Source organism: Perognathus longimembris, chromosome 16, assembly GCF_023159225.1.
Source record: "Perognathus longimembris pacificus isolate PPM17 chromosome 16, ASM2315922v1, whole genome shotgun sequence".
Taxonomy (NCBI): Eukaryota; Metazoa; Chordata; class Mammalia; order Rodentia; family Heteromyidae; genus Perognathus; species Perognathus longimembris.
The window spans coordinates 22981900-22995165 of record NC_063176.1 but is presented as its reverse complement, the minus strand read 5'-3'; the positions used below and the strand labels follow the sequence as shown (position 1 = coordinate 22995165).

Genomic DNA, 13266 nt, shown 5'->3' with positions numbered 1-13266 from the left:
TAACCTACTGTCTTGTATTACTCTTACCTTGATTCACCTTTTGTTCTTTGTCTCACCATTTCTCAAATCACATAAACTTAATATACAACACAAAGGGTACTGAAATAAGAAACAGTGATAACAGGATAAACCAAAGGGGGAAAAATGAATGACAAAGGAAATAATTTCAAACAGTACACTAAAACAAAAAACCCCTCTTGTTTCCATATCTTGGAGTTCATTTTGACTCACGTCATTTTATATGGTCATATGTACATAGCTATTGTGATCTTCTGCTAGGACTATCCTAGACATATGTTAATTATTACAGAAGAGGGAAACTGTGGAGCCTATGTTTCTTTGGGTCTAACTTACTTCATGTAATATGGTTTTTCCTAAGTCTAAGTCTTCCATTTTCTTACGAATGGGACAGTGACATTTATTCTGATAGAAGCATGGAATTCCATTGCCTATACATACCACATTTTCTTGAACTACTGAGGGCCATGTGGGCTGATTCTGTATCTTAGCTATGGTAAATAATGCTGCAGTGAAAATATAGTTGTGCTGGTAGCTTTAATGTGCCCTAGTTTGTAGTCATGGGTAAATATCTAAGAATGGGATTGCAGGGTCATGGGGAGCTCTGTTTAGCCTTTTGAGGAATCACTATATTGCTTTCCAGAGTGGTTGAACAAGTTTACATTCTCACCAACAGTGTAATAGTGTTCCGTTTTGGCCACATCCTCTAAAGCATCTGTTGTTACTAGTTTTCTTGATAATGGTCATTCTAACTGGGATGAGATGAAATCTCAATGTTGTTTTGATTTGTATTTTATGGCCAGAGATGTTGAATTCTTCTTGTGTCTACATTGGCCATTCTCATTTTCTTTTTAGAGAAGTCTCTTTTTAAGTCTTTAGCCCACTTATTAATGGTGTGGTTGTCTTTTTGTTGTTTTTTTTTTTGAGGATTTTTAAACACATTTTATATGGCAAAATATATTCTTAATTTTATCTCCATATAGGGTTTAATTACAATCATAGTACGCTTTTAATTTTCCCCTTTCTCTTACCTATAACCTAAGTATTTTTACAGTCAAAATTATATACATCATTTATTTTCCTTACAACTAGTAAGGTCAACAATTAGACATGGAATATTGTGCTTGGAAGGCCAGGTAAAATATATCCCCAGCCTCCAAACCAAATGATACTCATTGTACCCATGGACATATGGAACTGGTTAAATTGAGGGAATGGGTGGAATTGGGATGGGAGAGAGAATGATTGAAAGGGTGACACTGATCAAGATGCATTACACTCATAAATTGACAAGTTAAACTGAAACTTCTTTGTACAAATATTTAAAGTTAATTTTAAGTTAAAAGTTAATTAAAAGCATTGTACTCAGCTGAGAACCATGTAATCATAAATCCCAATACCTGAGAATACTCAGGAGGCTGAGGGAGAAAAATAAAAAGTTTGAGGTCAAATAATGCAATGAAGTAAGACCCTGTCTCAAAAATCCAAAAAACCCTAAGTATCTATTGCTCCTTCCCTTTCTGGAAAACCATATTTCCTTCTGTTTTCCAGGGCATGTTTTCCCTGGGTAGTTTGCATACCAGCACAAAATTTATGGTACATACCAGCACAAAATTTATAGTATAGACACTCTGCTTTTAATAAAACCCACAGCTTCTTTCATAATGCTTTTTATGCAATTCTAAAATTACATTTTAAATGTTTTTTTTTTGTTGTTGTTCAGGCTATATTAATAAGATCTTGGAACCAGAGTTTTAAATTTCTTTTATTATGTTTCATTTTTTCCAATTTTTTTCCATTTCTTTATCGTTAAAGTGATGTATAGAGAGGTTACAGTTTCATACGTAAGGCAGTGATTAAATTTCTTGTCCAACTTGTTACTGCCTCCCTCAGTTTTCCTCTGCCTCCCCCTCCCCATTTCTCTCTCCCCTCATAAATTGTACAGTTACATCATGTAGTTTTTTAAGTATTGTTGTTGCATTGGTTTACCTTTTTATCCTTTGTCTCCATTTTGGTATTCCCTTTCCCTTCCCTAGTTCAAATACACATATATACAATATCTGGGGTACTAAAATCAATTACAGTGATATCAGGGGTAAAACCACAGGAAAGAAAGACAAAAGGAAAAGGGCATGATTTCACATGGTATGTTGAAAATAACAACAATGATGTACTACTTGTTTTCATAACTTGGGAGTTCATTTCGTTTAGCATTATCTTATGTGTTCATATGGACATAGCTATTGAGCTATTGTGATCTGCTAGGATTATCCTAGGCATGTACTAATTATTCCCAATGAAGGAAACCATAGAACCTGTTTCTTTGGTTCTGGTTCACTTCACTTAGTACGATTTTTTCCAAGTCCTTCCATTTACTTAGGAATGGGGCAATGTCATTCTTTCTGATAGAGGCATAGAAATCCATTGTGTATATGTACCACATTTTCTTGATCCACTCATCTATTGAGGGGCATCTGGGTTGGTTCCATATTTTAGTGATGACAAATTGTGCTGCAGTGAACACAGTTGTGCTGGTGGCTTTGGTGTGGTCTTGCTTGTAATCTTTTGGGTAGATGCCCAAAGTGGGGCTGCAAGGTCATAGCTCTATGTTTTTAGCCTTTTGAGGAACCTCCATACAGCTTTCCAGAGTGGGTGAACAAGTTTACACTCCCACCAACAGTGTAGTAGGGTTCCCTTTTAGCCACATCTCCTCCAGGATCTGTTATTCTTAGTTTTCTTGATAATGAACATTCTTACTGAGGTGAGATGGAATCTCAGTGTTTTTTTGATATGCTTCATTTTTTGATTTGGTAGCTGTAATGAGATTTAAGCCCAAATGCTGATCCATGTCATAAGCCATGATAAGCTGTTAAGTTTATTCCTTTCGATTTGACCATATAATTCTTAAAGGTCAAGAAGTTTTCTATTTACAGGTGTTAGCAATAATGATTTATGTTGAATTCTACTGAATATCTATACTGGAAGGGTATCAATGACTGGCTTAAGGTCACATAGTTTATAAGTAGAAATCCATTACTGCTTCTCAATTCTGTACTTTTAAATAGTAACAAAACCAAAGTATTAAGTGATTTGTTTTAAATAAAAATAATGAGTCACATAAAAGAAATGTCATTTTTATTGTATTTCTATTCTGCCTGGGAAATACTGTTGATACCTAATATGATTCTTTTCTTATCAATCCTTGTTAGTTGGCCTGCCTTCAGAGAAACAATACAGATTTTGATAAAACCTTTTCCTAATCCTCTTATCCTTGGGTCTAACTTGGTAAACTGTTGGGAAGTGATGACACGCAGTATGCTCCAAATTCAAAGTGAGCTTTGAAGACTCAGCTCCTCATTTTTTCCCTAAACTATGAGAACAACAGAAGGTATATAATTAGAATAACATTTTAATCCATTTATGCTGGATAATCTTATAGCAAAGAAAAGAACATCAAAATTTTGTTGGCCCTGAAAGCTTCTTCTTTGATGAAAAACTGCCCACTACACGGAAACCTGCACAGAAGGATAGTAATATGAGTATTGTGATGCGTACACTGTCCTTTCTCCACAGCAAAGATTTTCTAAATGTTTTAAAGCTTTTGGTATAGTTATGAAGACTAATCAAGAATACCCATTTTGGGGGAGGGGGAGCACTGGTGGCTCATGCCTATAATCCTGGCTATCCAGGAAGCTGAGATTTGAAGCCAGGCAGGCAGGAATGTCTGTGAGACTATCTTCTCAAATTAACCAGCCAAAACCAGGTAGAACTGGAGCTGTGGTTCAAGTGATAGAACAAAAAAGCACTGGACAGCACCCAGGCCTTTAGGTCAAGCAGCAGAACAGGCACACCTGCACACACACACACACACACACACACACACACACACACACACACACTGCAATACTTCTGTAAAATGATGTAGTGTTAAGAGAACTATTTTTGATGAAGTATTTAATAGAATACTGTAATGAATATATAAACGTGATTTTATGTATTGACTGTATAGATTTGCCTTTTTTGTTTTTGTTACTGTTGTTGGTTGTGGAGCTTGAACTCAGGGCCTGGGCACTGTCCCTGAGCATTTTCTCTCAAGGCCATTGCTCTACCATTTTGAACCACAGCACCACTTCTGGTTTTCTGGTGGTTAAGTGGAGATAAGAGTCTCACAGTCTTTACTGCTGGGGCTAGCTTCAAACCACAATCCTCAAATATCAGCCTCCTCCTGAGTAACCAGGATTACTGGCATAAGCCACCCATGCCTGGCAGATTTGGCTTTTAAATTTGAGTCTTCCATTGGGTTATTCAAAACTATGATACTTTTGAAACTTGACTGCTTTCATATTGCTTTTTATGAAAACTTACTAAGTACAGAATAGGTGAATTCATGTTTTTTTATGTATTTAATGAATTTATGTTCTTGCATTCACTTGGGGAGATGAGCTCTTTTCTTTGCCCCAAAGGAAAAAAAGCGGTTTTTATGTTAATAGTACAAATCTCAGTAATACGGGGATTAATTAGGATTTAAGATATATTGATTAATAATATAACATATTTTTTAATTTTTATTGAATAGCTGATGAGCAGGGAGGATACAGTTATATAAATAAGGTAATGATTACATTTGTTTTTAAACAATGTTACTCCATCCTTCATTTTTCCTGCTTACCCTTCCTTTCCCCCTACCCCCAGTTGTAAGGTTGATATCCAACCTATGTCCTTTGACCTGCTGTTTTCTGTGATTCCCTTTCCTCTCCCCTGGTGGAATAATCTTATATACAAGACACAAGGTACAGAAAATTAAGAGAGATGAAAGAAAAAAATAATAAAAAATTAAAAAATTAAAATGCATACAGTACATAACAAGAACCTCTTGTTTACATATCTTGGAGTTCATGTCACACTTCATTATACATGGTCCTGTGTATTAAGCAATTGGATAGTTGAGCTCTCCTGTTAAAAATATTATAGATCTAGTTTTTACAAATGAGGAAAACCATGCAACCTACTTTGCTTTGGGTCTGGCTTACTGCACTTAGTATTTTTTCCAGGTCTTTCCATTTCCTTACAAATGAGAAAATCATCTTTTTGTTGGAGGCATAGAACTCCATTGTGTATATATACCACATCTTGAACCATTCATCTACTGAGGGACATCTGGATTGGTTCCTCATCTTCACTATGGTAAATAGTGCTACAGTGAACATGCTTGTGCTGGTAACTTTAGTATGGTCTTGTTTGTGGATATTTGGGTAAATGCCCAGAAGTGGGATTGCTGGATCATAGGGGAGCTTTATGTTTAGTCTTTTGAGGAACTTATGTATTGCTTTCCAGAATGGTTGAACAAGTTTACACTCCTACCAACAGTGTAGTAGCATCTCCCTTGGGTCACATCCCCTCCAGCATCTGTTGTTATTTGGTTTCTTGATAATGGCCATTCTATTGTAACTGGTGTGAGGTGGAATCTCAGTGCTGTTTTGATTTGGATTTCTTTTGTGGCCAGAGATGTTGAGCATTTCTTCATGTTATCTCTTGGCTATTCATATTTCCTCTTCAGAGAAGTCTTTCAGTCTTTAGCCCACTGTTAATAGGGTGTTTTTTTCTTTGGAGGTTTATTTTTGGAGCATTTATTTTCTTTTTTTTAAATTAAATTTTATTGATAAGATGATGTGCAGAGAGGGTATAGTTACATAATAAGGTAGTGAGTACATTTCTTGTCATATTTGTTACACCCTCCATTTTTCTTTCCCTTCCCCAGTTCAGATAAGCATATATATAATATCCAGAATCATATACAGTGACCACAGGGGGTACGTCAAAGGAAATTCACCTAGTACATTAAACATTGACAACAGTAAAATCCTCCTGTTTGCATCTCTTGGAGTTCATTTTGCTTATCCTCATCTTATATAATCATATGCATGTAGCTGTTGAGACCTTTTTATGTTTATTTAGTAATTGTTTGGTGTTAGAGAGATGATCTAAAATTGCTGACCAAAATATGTAGAAATACCATTTGAAAAAAGAAGTTTGTTGCTTTACAGACATGATCTCTACTGTTCTCCCCTCCCCCTCCAACAACCACATATGGGGAGACCATGCGCCTTTGTCCTCTGTGCTTTAGGCTTGTCTCGCTCAATATTATTCATTCAAGATCTGACCATTTCCCTGTGAATGCCATTATTTTATCATTTTTTTGCCATTAAGATTACCTTTATTTTAAGTACACATTAAACAAGAGATTGATTATCTAAAATCAAATGTAACACTTTTGAAAAAGACATATTCTAAAATAACTGATTTCAATGACAAATTAAAAATTTACTGGGGGCTGGGGATATGGCCTAGTGGCAAGAGTGCTTGCCTCATATACATGAGGCCCTGGGTTCAATTCCCCAGCACCACATATACAGAAAATGGCCAGAAGTGGCGCTGTGGCTCAAGTGGCAGAGTGCTAGCCTTGAGCAAAAAGAAGCCAGGGACAGTGCTCAGGCCCTGAATCCAACGCCCAGGACTGGCAAAAAAAAAAAAAAAAAAAAAAAAAAAATTACTGAGTAGTCTGATTACTTTCTTGAGCTGTAGGTATATTTTAGATATAAGGCTCTTGTCTGTTGTATGGCTCATGAAGATCTTCTCCCAGTCTATGGGCTTTATATATATCTTGCTAGCTATGTCCTTTACCGTGCAAGCTCTGAAGTTTTATGTCCAGACATTCTTTGATTTTCTGTGTTTCCGGATGTTTATTGAGAAAGTTTGACCAAGTGCCAAGGAGCACTAGTGTTTTGCCTATCCCTTCCTGTAATATTTTCAGGATATCTGCTTTATCTTGAGGTCTTTGATCCATTTGGAATTGATTCTGGTGCAGGGTGATATATAAGGCTCTAACTTTAGTTTTCTACACACATTAAATATTGTTGAAGAGGCTATCTTTCTTCCATCCTATTTAGTTAATTAATTAGTTATTTAATTAATTATTAATTTATTTCTTTAGGTTCCCTTGTCAAAGATTAGGTGGCCATAGGTCTGTGTGTTCATTTCTGGGTCTTCAGTTCTATCCCATTGGTCCTCAGGCCTGTTTATGTGCCAATATCAAGCAGTTTTTTTTACTCTGGCTTTGTAATAGAGTTTGGTGTTTGAATATTGATATTTCTCCATCACTGTTTCTCCTGCTAAGGATCATTTTTGCTAGTTGGGGTCTTATTGTTCCATATGAATTTTTGGATTGCTTCTTCTCTTTCATTAAAGAAGTTGGGATCCTGATGGGCATGGCATTGAATTTATATATATAGCCTTTGGCCTTATTGTTATGATGTTGATCCTCTGGATCTAGGAGCATGGGAAACTTTTCCACTTTCTTAGATATGCTTTAATTTCCTTTTTCAGATTTTTGAAGTTTTCATTGTAGATATAATTTACTTCTTTGGTTAAGTATATTCGTAGGCATTTTTTTTCTGAGGCTATTGCGAAAGGAGTTGCTTTCCTAATTTCAGCCTTTCTTTCTCATTGTTGGCATTTAGAAAAGCTACTAATTTTTGTGGATTAATTTTGTACCTTGCTACTTTGATGAAGTTTTAGATCCACTCAGGTAACTTAGGAGTGGAGTCTATGGGATTCATTAAATACAGGATCATGTCATCTGCAAAGAGAAACAGTTTTTCTTCTTCTTCTTCCCCTATTTGTATTCCCTTTATGTTTTCCTCTACTAGGAATTCTAGTATATTGAAGAGGAATCGAAAGAGCAGACATCCTTGTCTTGTTCCTGATTTTAGAGGAAATGGCTTTAACTTTTCGCTACTAAGTATAATACTGGCTGTAGGCTTGTCACATACAGCCTTAATTATATTGTAGAAAGTTTCATCGATTCCTAGTTCCTCCAAAACTTTCATCATAAATGGGTGTTTGATTTTGTCAGATGTTTTTTCTGCATCTATGGAGATAATCATGTGATTCTTGTCCTTGCTGCTATTGATATGTTGAATTACGTTAATTTATTTGCGAATATTGAACCGGCTTGTATGGTGGGGTGCACCCTGTTTGATCATAGTGTATCTTTTTTTGATGAGTTGTTGGAGTCAATTGGCCAGAATTTTAATTGAGAAGTTTTACAACAATATTCATCAAAGAAATGGGTCTATAGTTCTCTTTCTTTGATGAGTCCGTCTCTGGTTTTGGGATGAGGATTACGGTGGCTTCTTAGACTGAGTTTGTTAGTGAGCTTTCATTTCTGATTTTATTGAAGAGTTTGAGGAGGAGAGTGAGTTCTCCTTTGAGAGTCATTTGAGCCAGGGCTTTTCTTGGATGGGAGGTCTCTTTTTGCCATTTCTATTTTGTTGCTTGATATGGCTCTATTTAGGTGGTTTAAATCTTCTTAGTTTAGTGTGGGCATATCAATTTTTGCAAGATGTTCTTCCATTTCTTTCATATTCTTGAATTTGTTGGCATAAAGGTTTAACACAACACATTTAGCCTATACTTTTGGGAAATTAGCAGTAAGATAATCCTGATTAAATAACACAATAAGTCAAATGTATAATTTTTAATTTAATAATCGCAAAGAAACATTTTGTCCTCAGAAGCAAATAATATGAAAATCTGATTTTTAAAATTATAATTATATTTTGCCAAGAAATGGATTAGAAATGTTCATGGCACTTTTAGCCAGAGATTGCATTTGGAAGTATTGTACATTGTTCATTGTACATTTATAACCAACTTTGTTTGGAACTTGAAATACTCATTTGTGCCTTTGTATCCTTGGATTTAACCACTTGTGGTTTATAAATATTTTTAATTAGTCTGTATTAATCACACTTTTTTCTTGACATGATTCCCTAAACAATACAACTTTTCATAGCATTTACATTTGCTGAATATCTATAAGCAATCTAGAGATCCCAGTGAGAGTTAAAGGTTGTACACAATTTTTTTTACAATTTTTTTTTATCATGTTTGTGTTATAAAGAACTGTGGACTATGTTGGCACTTGGAAATATCCAAAATGGTAATTAAAACAGATTTATATCCACACTGTCAATTACAAAGTAGGTCGGAGTAGCACTTTTACCCAAAGAAATGTGTATCTCTGTTATTGTAATATTGGGTAGCTGACAAATCAGAATGATGAGAACTAGAGAGACTGGTATCTTCTGGAAAACAGTGTCGGTCAGTGAATAATAGTAACAGTAAATGTTGAGAGGTTAACATTGAAACATAATAAGAAAATGAAGTGAAAATTACGCTCCAAGATGGGAAAAATCTGTATTGTGTGATGTTCTAGAATTACCTCTCCCCCAATAAACTAAGTTCCCTAGAAATGGAATTTCCTAGGGAAGTTATAGGGCAGCATTTTCCCAGAATACTGTTGCACAATTGTTTAAAAAACTTTCCAAGTGTTGGGAAATGCTAGTTTTTATAAAATTAAAAATTCTTTTGTGTTTGGCTTCTGATGAGCATGTTTCAGGTGAGTAGAGATAGAGGCAGAATATGGAGTGTATCACTTCCTAGACTTGGTTGTCTGAAACCAAAGAGTTTGAATTGATTCTTACTATAGGTGTCATGCAAGATGCACTTTAGGAGGCATTGTGATGTGATTGGAAATGCACACGAGCAGGTGTGTATGGCTGCATGTGTGGCTTTCTGTGGGAGGGTAACTTAAGGAAGGTAGTAACCTAAAATATTCCTTAGAGAAAACGTTACAGAGGAACCAATGACTGAAAGTCTCCTGGAACCTTAGGGACATTCTGTTTTGAGTAAAAAAAAAAAAACAAAAATCCATGAGACTGTACTATTATGTAAACAATACCATTTTTTAAAATAGCAAAATCATGCTGATTGGTAGCAAATTTGATTGGTATTCGGTTTAGTTTTAATGGGTTAGAGCCCTTAGTTGATTTAAGGAACTAGCAGATTATGTATTTGATTATGTACTTTTTGGCATCACTACTTTGGCCATCTTTTGCCAACAAACAGCAAAAACTGATCAAATCATCACCCAGCTCCATTGTATTTTACCTCCTCTGGAAACAATCTCCTCTTGGCTTCCAGGAAGTAGCATTGACTGAGTTTGCTGCTCATGGGCCATTGGCTTTGCAAGTTCTTGTTCCTGGAGTAACTTCTGAATGCTTTATGCCTGAGGGCTGTTTTGGACTTTTTTTCCTTTTATATTCTCTTCCAGGGGCAATGTTCTTTAGTTGTGTGGCTGTTGCCACATTTTCTCTGCCTAGTGATACCCCCCCCCCCACCAAATTATTTTCAGCAGCCTTAAAATCTAAGCATTGTGCTAAAGCTACAGATGTCTAATTGCTTATACATAACTGCTGTCTTACACACCCATCAAGCTTCAGTGTCCAAAATCACAGGTAATCTTTACTTCATAATTTATCATTTATTCTTTTTCTGTTGGTGGTACTATCACCCAGTTTTTCTCTTTAGTCTCAATTCTTCCAATTTCATCAACCATGCCACCACTATCTTAGAGGCCAAATAATGTTTTATTACAATTTACAAATTACAGTTTAACAATGTCCCTTCCACACATATATTGCACTCTCTTTAGTCTTTTCCACATAGCAGTCACATATTTTTTTGGAATATAATCTGACCGTGATAGCCACTTTAAGCCTTGGCTTTTGGCTGTATAGAGTATTACATAAAAACCATTCTCCTTTCATGCTCTTTGCAGTCTGGCCTTTTTAGTCTTCCCTACATTAACTTGTACAGTGTGCCCTTGCTCACCAGGTAGCAGCTATACTGGCCTATTGTCACTCCTTCCAAACTGCTAGTGATTTCATCTGCCCCACTTCCAGCTTCCTTTGCATTATCTGTCTTATCATGTTAGGACACCTGCTCTGCTTCCCCCTACAGGTTTATGTAGGAATTCTCCCTACTCTGTTATTTTATCCACACTCTTAGTATAAGCTCCATAAAGCAGAGACCATGTCTACTAACTAGTACATCATCAATGTATAGCATCTACTAAAGTGTCTTACACAGTGTTTTTTTTTAAAGTTAAATTTTATTGACAAGGTGATGTGCAAAGGGGATACAGTTACATAAGTGAGTACATTTCTTGTCATATCTGTTACACCCTTATTTTTCTTTCCCTTCCCTAGTTCAGGTAGACATATATACAATATCCAGTGTACCAAAATCATACACAGTAACCATGTAGGTACCGCCAAAAGAAATTCACCTAGAACATTAAACATAACAATAGAATCCTCTGTGTTCTTCTCTTGGAGTTCTTTTTGCTTATCCTCATCTTATATAATCATCTGTACACAGCTGTTGAGCTATTGTGATCCACTGATAGGTCTATCCTAGACCTTTTTAATGTTTTGTAGTTGTTTGGGTTTAGATACATAAAGTCGCTGACCCAAACATGTGGAAATACCACTTGAAGTTTGTTATTTTGCAGACCTGGCCTCTACTCTCCCCGCCCCAACAGTCATATATCAAGGAGACCATGCCCCTTTATTCTCTGTGTTCTAGGCTTGTCTCCTTCAACATTATTTGCTCAAGCTCTGACCATTTCCCTGCGAATACCAATATTTTTTTCTAATCGCTATGTAGTATTCCATTGTGTACAGGTACTACATTTTTTGGATCCATTCATCTGTAGTGGGGCATCTGGGTTGTTGCCATATTTTGGCTATTGTGAATTGTGCAGCGATAAACATGGATGTGCAGATGTCTTTATGGTATCCTGAGACCTGTTGTTCAGGATAGATGCCTAAGAGTGGTATGGCTGGGTCATAGGGTATGTCTATGCTGAGCTTTTTGAGGAACCTCCATACTGTTCTCCAAAGTGGTTACACAGTGTTTTATTATTGAATAGAATTAGAAAATGAAAGTGACTTTGGAGCTGAAAATAGGTCCACATGTTAATTTTGTTTTTTTACTATATTCTCTACTTATTGTAACTTCCATTATGTTTTTAACTATAGGTGAGTTCAGAGTAGTCAGCTTCATTTTAATATTCTGAAAAATGCTAGGATACAAACATGAATGATAATATAGCAACATTAGCAGTAATGTTGAGAATTAAACGGAGTTATGATGTAACAGAGGAAGTACTAAAATTAAGGCTTGTACAAGTTTAATCAGGAGCACCAAGGACTAAATTGGGTATTATTTTTAGGATGGGTTGAGAGACATGATGAGATAGCAAAGTGTCCCTTGATAACTGAGTCTGTTCTGTTCCCAAATCTCTGGTAGCAAGCTTTAAGAGGCTGGATAGGTAGTTCCTTAATTCTTGTAGGGCTAGTTGGGATGTGGCAGTTATAAAGAGTACTGTGGAGGCATCATGGTATGATATCTAAGGATGTGGCAAAACAGAAGCCAGACAGAGAACAACATTCTGTGTTGTGTTGAGGGATGGAACTTCACAAAGCTACTGCAAGCCTTTAAGCAGGAAGCCTAGTTCTATGATTTTAGTAATTGTGATTTGCATTTATGAATTTTGTTTTTAGAGTATGAATTATGATATATACTATTTAGATTTGAAACAGGGAACATAACATAATTACAATTTCTGAAAACTTCTCATGTCAATGTAAAGGGAAGGGTTTAAAAGTGGTGGAGAAGTAATTTGGAGGCCGTGTCTGTAGGTGAGGAATAATGAGGGAATAAATCCACATGGAACAAGGAAAGGAACAGATTCAAGAGATTTTAAATCCACAGTAACTCTGATAGGAAGAAGGGAGATGATCTCAAGATTCCTACGTGTGTAAGGACCTTTGAAGGTAGAGATTCTGTTCACTGATCTAGAAGGAAATGGTGAGGAGCACATCATAAGAGAATGTTAAATTTTTAAAATTTAAGTAAGATACATATTCTCAAGAGATAAGTATTCATGGTAAACATTAAAAAGCTCCGAGTCAAACTCAAGAACAAGATCTAGGTTAAAAAGATCCCAGTCAATTAGTTTGGTGGGGGAGGGGAGTAGTGGGTAGTACTGACGTTTGAACTCAGGGTCCTTGCACTTGCTAAGAAGGTACTCTAACACTGAACGGTTTACCATCAGTCTCTCTGTGTGTGTTGCATTGCTCAGATAACAAGCACGCACCACTGTGCCCAGCCCTTGATCTTGGTGATGTTTGGGGAACTTATTTTTTGCTTGGGTTGGCTCTCATCTGTGCCGGCTTGAGCCACTGCAGCCAGCTCAACTACAAACTTTGCTGTACTTGGCAGTCAATATATGAGTAGTTATGCTGGTAAAGGAATGCAGGGGAATAAACAGCCAAGGAT

General features: G+C 36.2%; 1 protein-coding gene across 3 annotated transcripts in view; it reads left to right on the top strand.

Moving 5' to 3' along the window:
• The window catches only part of Bmp2k (BMP2 inducible kinase), a 98806-nt gene that overhangs the window by 79200 nt on the left and 6340 nt on the right, over nucleotides 1–13266 (top strand). The gene's annotated exons all lie outside the window — the stretch shown is intronic.